This window comes from Podarcis gaigeae (genome assembly GCF_964106915.1).
Source record: "Podarcis gaigeae genome assembly, chromosome: Z".
Taxonomy (NCBI): domain Eukaryota; kingdom Metazoa; phylum Chordata; class Lepidosauria; order Squamata; family Lacertidae; genus Podarcis; species Podarcis gaigeae.
In genome coordinates this window covers 44,706,411-44,723,758 of record NC_139691.1, presented here as the reverse complement: position 1 = coordinate 44,723,758, position 17,348 = coordinate 44,706,411, and the positions used below count along the sequence as shown (strand labels likewise).

At 41.1% G+C, this 17,348-nt stretch overlaps 2 long non-coding RNA genes across 3 annotated transcripts in view; both read left to right on the top strand.

Moving 5' to 3' along the window:
- Positions 1–17,348, top strand: part of LOC310837041 — a 429,589-nt gene that overhangs the window by 240,331 nt on the left and 171,910 nt on the right. The window lies entirely within an intron of this gene.
- The window catches only part of LOC310837037, a 123,392-nt gene that overhangs the window by 7,647 nt on the left and 98,397 nt on the right, over positions 1–17,348 (top strand). Inside the window, exons 2-3 of one of the 2 annotated variants that reach the window (XR_014560361.1) lie at positions 4,929–5,099; positions 6,371–6,606. This is a non-coding gene — a long non-coding RNA (uncharacterized lncRNA). Of the gene's footprint in view, positions 1–4,928; positions 5,100–6,370; positions 6,607–17,348 lie in introns of those variants that run through there. The other variant, XR_014560360.1, reaches the window with a different exon arrangement.

The window sequence follows — 17,348 nt, the reverse complement described above, 5'->3', positions numbered from 1 at the left end:
GAAGTCACCCCAAGGGTTATTTAACCCAACCCCCTGCAATGCAGGAATCTCAACTAAATCATTCATGACACCTTAGATATGTAATGAAGGTGCCAGGTGAGCCTGCTTGGGGAGAGCATTCCACAAAAAGGGAGCCACTGCAGAAAAGTCCTGTTCTCCTGATGCTGCTGCCCTTGGGACCTCTTGTGGAGGAGGCACATGAAGAAGGGCCTCAGATGCTGATCCCAGGGTCTGGGTATGAAATAAATAGAAATGAGATCATTTAACAGACCTTATTTGACAGCTTAAAACTGAACAAGATAGAGAACAATGCTTATAACAGAAGGGGAAAAAATAGTATACAAAACACCCATACACTCCAAATCCATCTATTCTCAATAGTTTGGACCCCAAGATCAATTTTCAGACATTCAGGGCTCCCATTCCACCTCTGCAGACACTCCTACTCTGGCTCTCACCCAGACAGCAGCGTACATTCATTCTGGCTGAGGACTGCAAATAAGCCTTCAGAGAGCAAGGGAGATGGCACCCTTGCCCTTGGGGCGACTTCTGAATTGGGGACCTTTATAGCCTTTTCTGCAAGCTAAAGATAAGGGGTATAGGGGAGAAACTTGCATTTCAAAGGGCATGTTTTAGAAAGAAACAGTTTTAGCATAGAACTGGTGCTGTGTTCTCAAAAAAAAAAAAAACTAAAAAAACTATAACAACCAGAGTGTAAGGACATATTCCAGGCAGGCAAAAGCATGCAAAGGGAGTGCAAAGCAAGAATAGTGAGGTGTGGGAGGGGAAAAAGGAGAGTCCTGAGGAGAGGGTGCAAACTGGAGGGTGGGACAGAGGCCACATTTGCCCATTGCACCTGAGGTTTCTGACCTCTGCACTAACAGATCTGGTAGCAGAAAAAAGGGGAAAGACTGTTGCTCAGTGTCAGACCATTTGCCTTGCATGCACAAGGTTCCAGGTTCAATTCCCAACATCTCCACGTAGGGCTGGGAGACCTTCCTGAAACCCTGGAGAACCATTCCCAGCAGAGGCATTTTAGGAGCAGCAAAAATGATGTAGAATGGAGCACTAGAGGTGTCACCTCTCCCAAATATTAGCATCACACTGCTGAAATTTGAGAGCCCAAAGTCTGCCACTGCTGCCGGCCTGTGTTGACAATGGTGCGCTAGACAAACCAACAGGTTTGTCTCAGTATAAGGCCTCTTCCTATGTTGCTAGTATGAGACACCTTCCAATGTGCTGTTCTAAACTAAAGCACTCTTAGTAACGTAAGCCAGATTCATGTGCTTCATTAAACCTGCTGTTTTCAACCAGACTTGTCAACTGACATGTTTGCTATGATAATCTGCTTGGAAAATATACTGTGAGCCTGAGACTTGTTGCTTCCTTTAAGGGGAATTAATGTTGCAGGGATAATTTTCACAGAAAAAAAGTAAGATTACTGCCAGGGCTGTTTGTACATTGCTCTGCTTTAATCTTTTCCTCTCTTGCTTCTGGGTTTGGGAGGTTTTTTATTTTATTTTTTTCAAGTTGCCCTAATTTTGTCAATTTTACATTCTCTATCAGTTACAGTTAGGTCCTCTAAAATCTCTTATATTTGGCAACATATTTTATACTCCTTTCTTTTTAAGTGCAGTTTTGCTCTCCAAGTGAATTTTGCTAATGCATCCTTAGGGGTGATATTTTTAAAATCTGTTTCCAGCAGACTGGAGAAACTCCTCTACCCCACCAATGACCTTTCCAAGAGGGGTCAAAAGAATCTCCCTAGTCAGGGATAATTGACTTAGCTTTGAATTTGCTTTGAATGCCCTCAGCAATATTCTCATGTTCCTAAATCTGACTGGCTGCATAGTGTGGTGGCATCATCCAGTCTGATTGTCTAGCCTATTAATCATGCCATTCTTGACTGGCTAGGTTTACCCATGCCTAGAAGTTTGTTTTATTTATTAAATGTCTGTATCATCTTTCTTCAAATGACCACAGGGCAGTTTACAACATAGAACACAAATGTCCACTGCATATCATAATAACTATACAACATAAAAATCAAAACAATCATAATAAGTTGAAGTACATAATAATATGCAGATTCTCTAACAAGAGCAGAAAAAATAAAGGGAGGGGAAAATCAGTTTCAGGGTGTCTTAGAATACAGAAAAACAGTGCAGAAATATAGAACCTTCTTTCTGTCCAAAGCCAGCTCTCAGTACCAGCCAATGACAGGCCCATCCAGTTCTCACCTGAGAGCTTTCTTTTCCCCACCTGGATCTTCACTTCTCCGCCTCTCACTTGGGTCCTTTCTCCATCTATCAGCCCCATGCACAAGAGTGCAGTCCCTGGCCCTCAATGGCTAGAAGGAACAAAGGACAATGTCCTTTGATGTCTCCCCCAAGAAGTGACTCCCATCACTGGGCTAAATAGCTTAGTCAGTGGCAGAGGATGAGACTCTTAACCTCTGGGTTGTGAGTTCGAGCCTCATGTTAGGCCAAAGATTCCTGTGTTGCAGGGGGATTGGACTAGAGGATCTTCATGGTCCCTTCCAACTCTACTATTCTGCGATTCTGTGATCCCGCTGCCTGCAGCAACGCCCAGCTTTTCTCTCCCCACCCTTCAATGCATCCTTAGTGTGAATCAAATCCAGTTTGCCTGTTTCTATGCAGCATCAGCCAATTAACACTGTTCTAAAATGAGGGTAATGATGGCAACTGAAAGAAGTGAAGAAACGGGGTTATTCACCCCCAGTGCTGAGAGACTGACTGCTGCTAACTCTCCCGTTCCATTAAAGCTGTGGAGCAGAGGGAGAGAAGTGAGGCAGGGCTGTTTCACCAGCTCTGCTGGGAGACCAGCTGTCTCTGGCCTTCCCTCAACTTTCACATAGTGGCAACCATTCCAGCAGGCTACTGGAAGCACTTCCATACAGAGCTCAGTTGGTAGAGCATGAGACTAGATGACCCTCGTGGACTAGATGACCCTCTATGATACTATAATTCTAAATTTCATCATAAGTGTCATTATGAGAGTGGTGACTTTAAGAAGTGGTGCCAAAGCTTCCTCTTTTTCCTCCTTTCTACCAAACTTTTGTTCCTTGTGTGTTATGCCTGAGTGCAGGGGCTGTCTTATTACTAATTTTATTGATTTATAATGATGATGATGACACATTTATAAGGGGCAGATGGGGCTCGTCCACCTGGGAAGTTAGCCCATCTAGTTGAAGGAAAACTCTGATCCTGAATCTCCACTGCCATGTGGGATATCTTCTGGAGTATAAAAGTCTTAGAAGTAAACCTTACAGAAATCCAGGGTGCCTACCTAATGGCGCCTTGTTATGCCTCCTTCTGGCAACTCCTTCAGCCAGTCTGGTGCCAGACATCTTGCTCTGCTTTCCTTTGGACCCTGTCAGCAAGGCCAAGAGGGCTGTCTTGTCATCCAAACAGCCCAGGAACTCCATACAGACTGTCCAGGCTTGTGCCCCAAGCCTGCTTACACAGCAGTTTGGCTTCACCCTCAGAGGCGTACTCCATTGTCTCTCTCAAGGCAGGTGGATGCCAACATTTCTATCCTGTTGTTTGGCCAACCTGGGCTTACGATGTTTGAAAACATGATTATAAAATACATAGTAATAAAAACAAGCATGTTAAAAGCAATTGTCAAAACACAGTAAAACACATTTAAACCAGTGTTAAGGAATAACAGCCTAGTGGTCAGCTTTGCAGCTTAGCTTTCAAAGCTGAATAATGTTCATAGTAGAACCAGTGACATTAATGTATCTGGCTATCAGGTCTTTTCATTTCAGTGGGTCTACTCAGTGTAAAACTCTTTTGGTTACAGCCATCTATATTCAGAGACCGTATACTTCTGAACACTGACCGCTTGGCGAGAATGACAGAGAAGAGTTATTGTCTTCATGCTTTTTCAATGGGCTTAGTAGAAATATTTGGATGGTTTGAAGTAGAAATATGGGAGAAATCTGGTAAAATTTCACATTTAAAGCTAAACTTGCCACATCTGTAGCATTGTCTCCACTGACTGGCAGCAGAGGAGGAAAGGAGCAGAGAGGTAAAGCAATGGCAGAGAAAGTGACTGGTTACCTGTTTTCCTGCTCCTCATTTGTGGAATGCCCTCCCCAGGGAGGCTAGCCTGGCAGCTTCACTACATATCTATCAAATAGCCACAGTTCCATCAACACAACAGAGGTTAGAATTCAAGACAGAAGCACTATCCCTGCATTCAGGAAAGCTAAGATGATAATCCTCATATCTGAATACACCTTTAGTGAGTTTCATGTATGCAAACTGAGTGGGAATTTGAACCCTGAGCTCCCACGTCCTCGTAGTCCAACACTTTAAACACTGGCTGCTGTGGCAGTGAACTTTGTGAATCAATTCTACATTGTTTGTATGTGTTGGGGAAATGCCTTTTTCTTCTCCACATCACCTTCATTGGCATCTGAAAAGGTTTATGCGCAGTGGTCCTGCAGTGACAGTATTTACTCCCAGTGTTCATATCAGAAAGGAGTTTTTCTTCATAAGAAAATGTAGAGAAGGAGGCCTCATATTTTTCAGAGAGAGATGGGGAAAATAGAGGATCTCTTTCTATCATTTCTGTTCTTCTTTAGTAGGTCAAAGCAGGCAGCCGATTACCTTCCAGTGCTGCCTTTGCCTTGGGAGTCTACTGAGGTCTGACAGTGATGTCTTCTAATTGTTGTTTATAGATGACACAAGACATCACACTCCTTTCTCCCTCCTCATCCTAGTTTTGTTCTGAAAACCTGCTCATTGTGCTTACTCCTCTCTTTCCTTATTTTATTTCCTGTAAAATGTCTTCCCACCAAAAGGAGGAAAGACAGAAAATCCTTTCATGTGGGTTTGAGGAAATGTCACTGTATTGACAATGCTCTATAATGCTTGCTTTTGTTTTTGTTTTAATAGGGCAGAACCCAACAACAGTTTCTTACACAAGACTGGCTGGCTCATGCAGTGGACACGCAGGAGAATGGAAGGTACCTGAAGCAAAGAAAGAAAGAAAGAAAGAAAGAAAGAAAGAAAGGGAATTTCCCATTACTTTCTGGTCCAAATCTGGGAAGCCTGACTTGTGCACATGTAAGACCAGTTCTGTATTCCCCCACCTCTTTAAATAAAGAACTAGGTGTAAGAGGCCACATCTGCACCATGGATTTAAAACACTGTGACACCACTTTGATTGCCATGGCTTCCCCTAAAGAACTGTGGGAACTGTAGTTTGTAAGGGGTGCTGAGAGTTATTAGGAGACCAACATTCCCCTCACAGATCTTCAAATCTCAGAGTTCCCTGGGAAGAGGAACTGATTGTTAGTGCTTTGAAGGGAATAAGTGTACCTTTGCAACTCTCAGGAATCTTAACAAACTACAGTTCCCATAATTCTTTAGGAAAAGCCATGATTGTTAAAGTCGTATCATGGTGGTTTAAATGCATAGTGTGAATGTGGCCAGTTTAAACATCAGACTGCTTGCAGTACGTTTCTGAGCACAATTCAAAGTGTTGGTGCTGACATTTAAAGCCCTAAAGGGCCTCGGTCCAGTATATCTGAAGGAGCATCTCCTCCCCCATCATTCTGCCTGGACACTGAGGTCCAGCTCCGAGGGCCTTCTGGTAGTTCCCTCACTGCAAGAGGCCAAGTTACAGGGAACCAGGCAGAGGGCCTTCTCGGTAGTGGCACCCGCCCTGTGGAACGTCCTCCCATCAGATGTCAAAGCAATAAACAACTACCTGACATTCAGAAGACATCTGAAGGCAGCCCTGTTCAGGGAAGTTTTTAATATGTGACATTTTAGTGTATTTTTCATCTTTGTTGGAAGCCGCCCAGAGTGGCTGGGGAAACCCAGCCAGATGGGCGGGGTACAAATAAATTATTATTATTATTATTATTATTATTATTATTATTATTGCTGCTGTAAAGGGAATGAATTTTGATGTATTTATTCATACAGTATAAGCACACTTAAATATTTGATATTTAGATTTTAAAGATGATATGTATATATTTTTAAAAGAAAAACAGACTGATATTTAGCATGTTTTTTTCAAAAAAAGATAAAATGGAACAGAACATTAAAGTTTCATTTTAGAAACATTGAAAGGTTTATATGAAGTGATACGGTGCAATATATGATAGTCTTTCTAGTACTTACAGTTTCTATGGCACATGTATGTGTACTGGCCCCAAATTTCGAAATTTGAACACTTTCAGAATTCTGCAATGCAAACTGTTTTTGGTATTTTAAAAAGGACTAAATGTTGCTCTTGAACAGGGGTGGGGGACTTTTAAGAGCAGCGCTTAAGACTTGGTGAATTCTAAGCCAGTAATATCAAGCATCATTTTGCTAAATTACAGAGCAATCCAAAAAGCGACGGGAAAGGGTGGATGGAAGCTACAGGAACTGCCAAAAATCCTAAGCTCTACTGGGCTCATGCTGGCACAGAAGAAGGGAAGGAAGGATGCAATTTCTTTATTCTCCCCTTCCCTGCTTTGCCCCCCCCATTCTTCTTTAAGTTTTCCTTTCCATAGGTCTGTTTGCCAGCCCTGGGCCTGGCATATACCCTCATTTTGCCTATTATGGGAGCTAGTTGAGGGAATGGTTGTTGGCAGTTACTAACAAGGATGACTAGATTCTCAATTCACTGGTAGTTTGCCTCTGAGTACTAACTGTTGGGAATCACTAGCATGAACCATGCTGTGGACGCAGGTTCTTAACTTCCTGTTAATAACATAAGAACATCCTGCTAGATCAAGCCAATGGCCCATCTATGCCAGCATCTTGTTTTCACAGAGGCTGACCAGATGTCTTTGGTATATTGGTAAGCTTGATCCAAGCAGCTGGACATCTGGTTGATCACTATGAGAAAAGGATTTAGGACAGACATCTCATTGGCCTGATCCAGTCCATTCATTGATGTTCTTATAAACAGGAGGACTCAAAACCTCTTCCAGTATTCCCATGGAACCTCTCCTTTCTGTTTTCTCAGTTGACAACAAGGATGTCTCTGTTGGCAAACCTCCTTCACCTTCTGTGGAGATGAAGATGCATAGAATCCACAGGAGCCAACTCCTAGTGGCAGAGGGGTCTTTGGGGCCCCCAACAAAATATTTCAGCCCCCCTGCAGTTGATTGGCATTGCCATTCAAATGGTGTACATGCACTTCATCATGTGATCAATTATATGGAGTGGAATTTACCACCACTCTGCCCCCCCCCCATATTTTATTCAAGTTGGCACCCCTGTCAGAATCCTATGATCCCATGAAGTCAGGGAGAAGCAAAATATTAAACAGCTCATATGCCCATGTGTACAGACAAAGGGGGGGGGGACACCCCAATGGGTTTTAAGATTCCTTCTTCCTGTGCATGTAGCTGTGTCTGTGTGGGGTAGATCACCCCATTATGGTTTTTTTAAGGCATTGTTTAAAATTTAATGATTCCAGCTCTTGAATTCAGACAATGCAGTAATAGTTTATTAATGCTTGGGCCATGGGCCATTCACATGTCAGATAAATAGGTGCAATACAGGAACCGACAGTATAAAATACTGCATAAGATCACATTGCTACCTAGAATCATATATAAAACCTACATCTTAAAAATACTACATAAATCACATGTAACTTGTATTATTAAAAGGGTGAAATTGAATACAGATAAGAAACATTAGTTATTAAAAGATATAATGGTTAAATAAGAGCATCCCCAAAGCAGTTGACTGCAATCTCATTAATAACTCTTGCCTGGATTTTCTTTGCTCCTAGGGCAAAGAGAGAGACCTTCTGGGTTGCCCTACAATTTGTGTTCGACAGAAGGTAGAAAGCTGTTTCTGGAATGGTATTGGAATATAGATGAGGCAGAATAGATCCCAGAAATTTAGTTCTTGGTTCAGAGTAAAGTGAACAAAAGAACAAATAGTGAGGCAGATCCTCGGTTTCTGGGCCCCTGGAAATACAAAAGTGGAACACCAAGGGAGTATGAGAGTATCTGCTGTCAATCATAGCTGTAGGCATCATTTGGAAGTGAAGGGCTGTAAATACTGAATTCTAACAATAAGGAGGTTTTTGCCAAAATTTAGCTCTAAGGGATGTGTATTGCGGCTTAATATATAGGTTTATCATTGCCCCTCCAAATCACCTGCACCAAAGCTACCTAGCAAATCACGTTCTCCCATCCAGTGGGGAATAGATATAATTCTGAACTTAGCTAAACATTCGGACCAGTGGCGCTGTTGGAGAGAGACAAAAGAGAAACACATTTGTGCTTGCTCTCACAGGGTATACTTAATTGAAAAAAACACACATTATTTTTAAGAAATAATTTCTTGTCTCTTGCTTAATTTGTAAGCATGGCTGATTCAGAAGTGTTCATGGGTATTCCTGAGGCAGGAGCCAAGAGAAGCAAATGAACCAAAAAATAAATTACACTTTGAGAAATATCTGCGCTTAAAACATCAACCTTAGGGATAGGGTTTTTGGAGGCATGCAAATGATAGTTCTGCATAAACATATGCACAGCACAGAATACCTGGTAGATTTTTTAAAAGTAGCTACCTGACTGATGGTGGTTCAGAACTCTTATATCTGCAGGTTGGAAGGACACCCCCCCCCCCGCCGCTCTTTTTCTTTTATGCATCTCTCTCATGCATATTCAGTTTAAATTAGAGTTAAGGTTGAGCTGAATTTTCCTTCTAAACTTTAAAAAAAGTTTTTAAACTCTCAAGAAACATTCTTCCCCACATAAAATAAAGCCTGAATGTGAAAATAAACATCACTTCTCCGGGCATGATCTCTCTCTCTCTCCCTCCCTCTCTCTTAAAAAAGAGAGCTAAGGTTGCCTTATTTCCCCATCAGCTTGTTAGTTGTTGTTTTTTTTAAAGAAAACAAGTCCTCTCCTCACAGAAAATTGTCAGTGTTTTAATGTGCATTTCTCCTAATGCACAAATTACCAGTACTGTATGCAGTTCTTTCTAACACTTTCTTTACAAGCAATTTGCCCTAACATTATAAACTTTTGTATGTTATGTTCACTAACATATACATTTTAAAGCACACTCTCCCCTACTGTATGCTTTGTAAAACAATTTATAATGATTTTAAGAATGAGATAATATTTTTTGTAGAACAACAACTGCAATCAGATTTTTATCAAACTTTTATTTAAAAGAACAGCAACAACAACAACAAAAATCCCACACCCCAATCCCTATATAATTCCAAATCTATAGACCTGGTACAATATAAGATCATCATGTACAATGGAAAATGCATTTTTGCAGTTGATTGTATTAGATTGTATGACAATTAGCAGGTACTATCGTGAGAAAAATATCAAAAGTATTAAAATCATTGAAAGATTATTTAAAATACCAAATTGTGAACTTCTAGAAAGGCAACTTAAGTATAATGCAATACAAACCATCATTTAATTGTAAAAACAATGTAAGTATTCCAAATTGCTGTATATTGGGGTGGGAACCTATTTCATTATTCTTGTCCTGTAGATATGCTATGAAATTTAACCAAACCCATATGAATTTAACAGGGTTTTTTTTTTGTATAATTCTAGGTTTGTGCAATATCCCCCGCCTCCATAACAGCTATATACCAAGATTTTTGATGCCAATGTTTTAAGGTTGCTCCTTGTAAGTTATTCCAAGTGATATGTAAAACCATTAAGAGATGTCCTCTTAAGTTCATTTCATTGAGTAGGATATCTGCATTTTGATTAAGGTTTAACAAAAGGAAGTGTGGGGAGCTGTCCACTGGTGGTTTTACAGTTTTCTGTATTTCATTTTTAAAAAAACCAAGGTTCCAAAATTTGCACACATGTGTGCAGGTCCACCACCTATGATAGGATGTGTCAGGTAGGGCCAGCCCACCCATGAGACAAGGCGAGGTGACCTCAGGTGGTAGGATCCACAGGGGCAGCAGATCCAGCCTCCAGTGAATGTGTCACCCACTGCTGCTGCCCCAGTAGGAGCAACAGCTGCAACACATTCCTTGGGGGCTCTTTATGCCACCTCCATGGGAACTCCCTCCCCCAATACCCTCTAAAGTGGCCTATTGACAAATAGGAAGCACAGTGGTTCTCCTGCCACCCCAGGGAGGAAATGGGCAGGAGATGCCCTCTGGGGTCTCCTGGGTCCTGCACTTGGCCAGTGTGATTCAGAACAGGTCTTGATTTCCCTTCCACTGTTGGGTAAGGTTGATTTGATTCTCTCCCTTCTTTCCAAAGTAGATCTTTATTCCTCCATGGAAGGAGGTGGGGAGACATCATTCTGTGGTTCCCCTCAGGTGCCAAAATGTTTGGGGGCCGCCCTGGTGGCAGGATCTGTACAGCCACTTGAGCACCTTAGATATAATTCAGCATTCATTCCAGACAATTGATCTGGAATTATGTAGCACCGATGGGCAAGTTTTAACTTAGACTCTTTAATCTGCTTAGAATCCCTACTAATTATCAGTCTATTCCAATGTATTTTCCCTTCTGTTGCCTCGTCTAGATCTCCCTCCTACATTGTTTTCAATCCCATCAGATTCCCCCTATTTACTGCAATTAAAGCATGATAGAGCTTTGATGTGACCCCACCCCAGTCCATCCTAAAAAAAAAATGATTCAGAGGCGGAAGGAACTTTTAACACCTATTCTTTAATATTGAGTCATGAAGGGAAAGCACACTATTGTCTCAGAGGAAGAGTGGGTGTAGTCTAGAATGCATTTTTGTGCATATATTTTAATTGGAGATCTGTGTAATGAATTTTTGAGTGCAAATTTCCAGGAATTGCCATGCACTGGTGAGGAAGGAAGGGTGAATCAGGTAGCTTTGCAACAAGATGTGAACCAAACCAGTTTCTCCCCCTTCCCTGCTTAGGTTGCTTATTGATGGAGGTGATAGGGGACCACATGACCCATCATTAACCATACTAGCTAAAGGGCCTGGCTTGTTTCCCAATGATGGAGGTCTTCCGGGGCAGAAATAAGCTTTTATAATAATAATAATAATAATAATAATAATAATAATAATAATAATAATAACAACAACAACAACAACAACAACAACAACAATAATAATAATTTATTCTTAATAAATGATAAAAATGGAAATAAAAAAACTAACATATATCTCCTATACTACAAACACAAACCCTACATGCCCCCGTGACTTCATTCCACCAAGTGGCTTCCCTCCACCACTACTCAACTTCCTTTGGTTCAAATTTGAATATTGTCATTGCATTATTTGGATAATGCATCTCTTATAACCCTTTCTAATTATTGTTCTCATCTATACTTTACATATCAACATATTCTTTTTGGAGCAGTGTTTTTCCATATAGTCCTCGAAACATTGTCATTCTAATCTTAATTTTTTATTTGTCTGAAGTCTTATGGCTGCTGTTAAACTTCCTAATTCTATAAATTTGCTTAATTTACATATCCAATCATCTTTTGTGGGAATCATCTCCCCTTTCCATTTACTAGCAAGGGCTATTCTGGCAGCTGCCATGGCATATGGAAAAATTGTTTTCTTTTCCTGTGGGGAACCTAATTAATACGCCTCTCCTTTCTTTTCTATGGGGATTTTAAGCATCTTTTTCAACTCTTCATGTATAATACCCCCCAATTTTTAAAATCTTTTCGCAGCTCCACCAAACATCAATCACTGTATCTTCTGCTTTAGCACATTTCTAACACAGATTGGACTTTAATTTATAGATCTTTGCAAGTTTTGATGGTGTTGGATACCACCTGAAGAACATTTTCATAAAGTTCTCTTTAATGGTATAAAGGTAAAGGGACCCCTGACCATTAGGTCCAGTCGTGGCCGACTCTGGGGTTGCTTTATTGGCCAAGGGTCATGTGGCCAGCATGACTAAGCCACTTCTGGCGAACCAGAGCAGCGCACGGAAATGCCGTTTACCTTCCCGCTGGAGCGATCCCTATTTATCTACTTGCACTTTGATGTGCTTTCGAACTGCTAGGTTGGCAGGAGCAGGGACCGAGCAACGGGAGCTCACCCCGTCACGGGGATTCGAACAGCCAACCTTCTGATCAGCAAGTCCTAGGCTCTGTGGTTTAACCCACAGCGCCACCTGCTTCCCCCTTTAATGGTATAGCAGGCTGTAAATCTGATATCCACTCGCCAGAGCCTCTCCCACTGTTCTAGGTAAATCGTATGGCCAATGTCCTGTGCCTATTTGACCATTACCTCCTTTACTACTTCATCTTTCAAGTCCCACTCTAGAAGTAAGTCATAACTTTTAGATAACAATTTCTTATCATTTTTAAGCAATACAGTATGTAATTGTTAAGCTGATGATATTGAAGCCAATCAGATACATATTGTCTTATTTCCTCAAACAGTTTCAACCTTAATTGGCCTTGATCTTCCCACAATATCTGTCTGTAAGTTGCCCAATTACGTTCCATATTTATTTTTTTAACAGCATGGGCTTCTAATGGGGACAACCACCATGGGATCTGTGGTTCTAGTAGTGGTTGATATTTAATCCAGACTTTATATAGAGCTTTTCTAAGGATATAGTTAGGGAATCCTCTATGGACTTTTGCCTTGTTGTATCCGAGATAGGCGTGCTACCCGTATCTATTACTATAACTCTCAAGGTCCAAAATGTCTGTTCTTTCTAATGTAATCCAGTCTTTAAACCAAATTAAACACTCTGCCTCAAAATATAATTTTAAATTTTGATTCTCTGATTCTTTTTTGTATTATGTTTTGTTGGATATAGAAGCCTTGAATAAATGGCTTGCTAGCATCCCAAATTGTTCTAATATCCTTATCATGAGACATATTGATTTCAAAACACTCTTTTAGTGATTCTTGGGCTTTTAAAAATATTTTTTTTCATCATTCAATATTCTTTCACTCATTCCCCAGCTTTTATTTTTCTTCTTGTTGCAGAACTAAGTTTAATTCCCACTCTAATGGTGAGTCGGGGTGGTGGCTCTGGTGTTACAGTATGCATTCCCTCCTGAATCTGCATTGGCTTTCAAAGATACAGCTGCCCTTGGGAGCTCCACCTGAGTTTCCTGTTGCTCGTGTTGTTTTAATGGAATTATTTAATTGCATATTTTAATTGTGGATATTCTCTTATATTGATGGTTTCATGAGATTGTTCTATTGCATATTTTAATTACAGCTGATTATATTTTAATGCTTGTGCCATTGGTTTTTATACCTGCAAACTGCTTAAAAGCCTAATTTGGCATTAAATGCTAAATAATGATGATGCCTAGGCCCCTTCTCTCTTGCAGCAGACACCACCCTCTTCTCGGTGACATCTCTTTCCTACCTCCACTTTTTCAGTCACCTGTGGCTCAGTGTTCAGGAACATGAAGCAGGTGCCAGCAGCCACATGTTGTGGCAAAGTGTTGAGAGATACACAGAAGAAAAGGGACCGTCATATGCTTGTCTCAGAAATATGTGCCTTTCCATGCCTGATCCTCACACTGCAATTCAGAAGCAGCCACTGTAAGAATAAGCATGCATATGAATAGCAAACAGTGTAGAACTCTCAAAATACATTATCCCCCAGTCCCGCACAGTGTTCACAGATGGTGCTTGCAACAGACAGTGCACTTGTGATGTTCAAAGGAGCTTTGACTATTTCTCCCATGCAGATGTAAAAGGACAGCTACACATTCAAACAGCCAACGGCACTTAAGTTAGTTTGAAGAATAGGATCCAGCCCTTGCTAATTTGTTTGTTTGTTTAGTACATCTGTTAGCCACTAGGTGGCAGTATCTTTGCCATTTATGGACAAAACAGACATGGTATTGTGTAGCATAATGCATTTTATTTTATTTTTTAAAATGGCAAGGAAGCTATGCCAATGCTACTGAGTGGGGAAGAAAAGCAACAGCACTCAGGATGGGAAGAAATGCCTTAGATGTGTGTACCTAAGTGTTTCAAAAGTAGGGCTTCCACAGTACTCCTGGTTTTTCTGCTGCATTTTTTTTTAAAATCTATTTGCATTCATTTGCTGCTGGTGAAATTCAGGCATGGCTTGGAGTTACCAAGGATGGGAGGAATCTAACATGGGAAACAAGAAAAGAGATCCATGTTAGATTCTCTCCTCCCCTGGTAACTCCAAGCCATGTCTCACCTCCAGATGTTGTTAGATGACAATTTCCATCCTTCCTGGCCACTGGCCATGCCAGCTGGGGCTAATGGGAAGTGATTATTTTGCTGTTAGGCTGTCTGTCAGTGTGCTTTTTACTATGTTTTTATTATTTTTATAATTGATGTCTTGTAATGCGTTTCTGATGTTGCACACCACCCTAAGATCTTTTGATGAATGGTGGTACAGTGATACCTCGGGTTAAGAACTTAATTCATTCTGGAGGTCTGTTCTTAACCTGAAACTGTTCTTAACCTGAAGACCACTTTAGCTAATGAGGCCTCCTAATGCCGCCACGCTGCCAGAGCACGATTTCTGTTCTTATCCTGAAGCAAAGTTCTTAACCTGAGGTACTATTTGTGGGTTAGCGGAGTATGTAACCTGAAGCATATGTAACCTGAGGTACCACTGTATAAAAATTGAATAAACAGGAACACCTAGAAGTGTTAGCTATCTCTACTTTAAAGCATGGGAAACTGCCCAGCTCTGTTTTGGGTGAGAAAGACCCCATCACCCGCTGGTGATCTTTGCTGGAGAAGATTCAAGTGAATGGAACTATAAATAATAGAATCACAGAACTGCAGAGTTGGAAGGTACCCCAAGGATCATCTAGTCTAACCCCCTGCATGCAGGAATCTCAGCTAAAGCATCCATGACAGATAGCTATCCAACTTCTGTTAAAAACTTCCAGTGAAGGAGAGTCCACAACCTCCTGAGTGAGAGACCCGTTCCACTGTTGAATGGCTCTTACTGTGAGAAGGATTTCGTGATGTTTAGTCAGAAACTTCTTTCTTGTAACTTAAAGCCACTTATTTGAGTTCTGCCCTCCAGAGCAGGAGAAAACAAGCTCGCTCCATCTTCCATGGGGCAGTGCTTGAGATATTTGAAGATGGCTATCCTATCGCCTTTCAGTCTCCTCTTTTCCAGACTAAACATACCCAGCTCCTTTAAGCGCTCCTCAAAAGGCTTAGTTTCCAGACTCTTAATCATCCTGGTTGCTCTCCTCTGCACATGCTCCTGCTTGTCAACATCCTTCTTAAATGTCCATGTTTACCTTTGTATGGTAGGGTACTTTTTAGACACCACTCTGTATTGTTCAGAGCAAGAGGCAAGCAAGAGGCATTATCAAGTGTTCAAGGACACATGCCAGCCAGGCAAAAAAATGGCCAAGGAGAATGAAAAACTGTGTGCGTATGTGTTTTGCGTATTATGTGGCCTTCAAAGAGTTCCAAGGGACAGATAAAGAGGCCTGGAGGGCTATGTTTACCCCTGGGCTGGAGGCTTCTCACTGCACTATAGACACTGATGGATCACTCTGTTGCCAACAATCCATATAACTTTTTCACATTTTCTTCCAAAAGTCTGTTTCCACATCAATCTACATGTGTGTGTGTGTGTGTGTGTGTGTGTGTGTGTGTATGATTGAAGGTATATTCATGCCCACACACAATACACTCTCACTGCACACATTCTGAATGCATTTCATTCCAAAATGCACATTTCAGAGTGCATTTAGATCCTGTTTTAGGTTCTTTTTTGTCTCTTTTTTGAGTCAAGAATGGTATTGCAAAATTCGGAGAAATTCTGAAAGCACAGTGGATTCTGAATATGTGGGCCAAGCCAGGCTCAAGGACAATGACTGAGTCAACCCACCTTCCCCCACATGCCAAAGTAGTCCATGAGGATGAAAGTGATCACGATCGAGCACACCAGTCACATCCTGTTCCCCAACCCCTGGCTATAGGAAGCACATCATTGTTGGTTGAGTTGGGTTTAATTGCATCTCATATATTTTGCATGCATCTTTCCATTGGCCCACTGGTCTGTGATACATTGTGGCTCCATTTTATCATTTTTATGTAAGGCCATTTGCACTGACTTCATTTCATTTCCAAATTGGTCTTAGTTAATGTGCCCAGCCTTGAAACTTCTGAACTTTTCATTAAGGCAGCAAAGCACCATTATTCCAACTGCAGCCTGTGAAGCTCACTCACCTAATTTGTGGATTAGAGGATAAATGAAAAGGCTGCATTATTGCTAATCATGCCAAAATGAATCTGACATTTACCAAACTGCCAACAGATCAAAATTCAAAAAAGGCAGAAGTCAACTTTTTCCAGTTTAGATATTATTATTTTACAATTCGGATTAGACAACATTTCTTTGTCACCACAAAGTAAAACAGCACTAACTAGTCTGTTTATGTTTGCTTGGTTTTTGTTTTGTTTTTTATTTAAAGATAATTAAGAAGAAGAGTGGGAAGGCTTTTTCAGCCTGAAGCCCAAATCTTCACCACCATCACTGATTTATTAATTGCCTTCTGAATTGCCGTATCAAGGTGATTTACACACAAGATAATTAAAAACAGTTAAAAACACAAAAACAGTCAATATATTTAAAACAAGACTAAAAGCCTAACTAGTGGCCACTCATGTTAACGACCCTTTATGCAGCTGGGAAAACCTGTCTGAACAAAAATGTCTTCATTTTTTCTCCTGGAAAAGGCAGATAGAGGACATTGTATCTTGACAGAAATGTTTTTCCATAGAACAGGAGCAGCCATGCTAACAGCCCTGCTCTAAGTTACTGCAGAGCAGGCTCCTGAGATCTTCAGAACTTGCAGGAGAACATCTCTTTCAGAACTCAGCCAACTTTAGGGTTTATAAGGGGTGAGGCGGTCTTTGGATCTACTTGGTTCTGAGCTACTGCACAGGGACTTATGTTAGGGACTTACATGTTAGTACCATCACTTTGAGATTGGAAAACTAGCAGAGTGGCAGCCAATGCAAACAGGTAATCAAATTGCCTCTGGGGACCACATGCCAGTAGAGGGCATAACTAGAGGCAAAAGTGGGTAGACACCTCCAATTTCACATTCCTGGTGGCGGTGGCTCTGGCTCTCCTCATTGGCACCCTTTCTTCCACAGGGGGTATCTGAATGAGGGTAGCAGGCTTTATTTAACCACGGATTGGTATTTAGACCACATTCATAACACACATTTAAAGAACAATGATACTACTTTAAACATCCTGGCTTCCACCCAAAGAATCATGGGAGCTGTAGTTTGTTAAGGGGCCTGAGCCTCTGTGTCCTTTCACAGAGTTACAGTTCCCAGGGTGGTTTAGCGATCCATTCCTTGTCACAGGGATTCTGGAGATTATAGCTCTGCAAGGGGAATAGAGGTCAC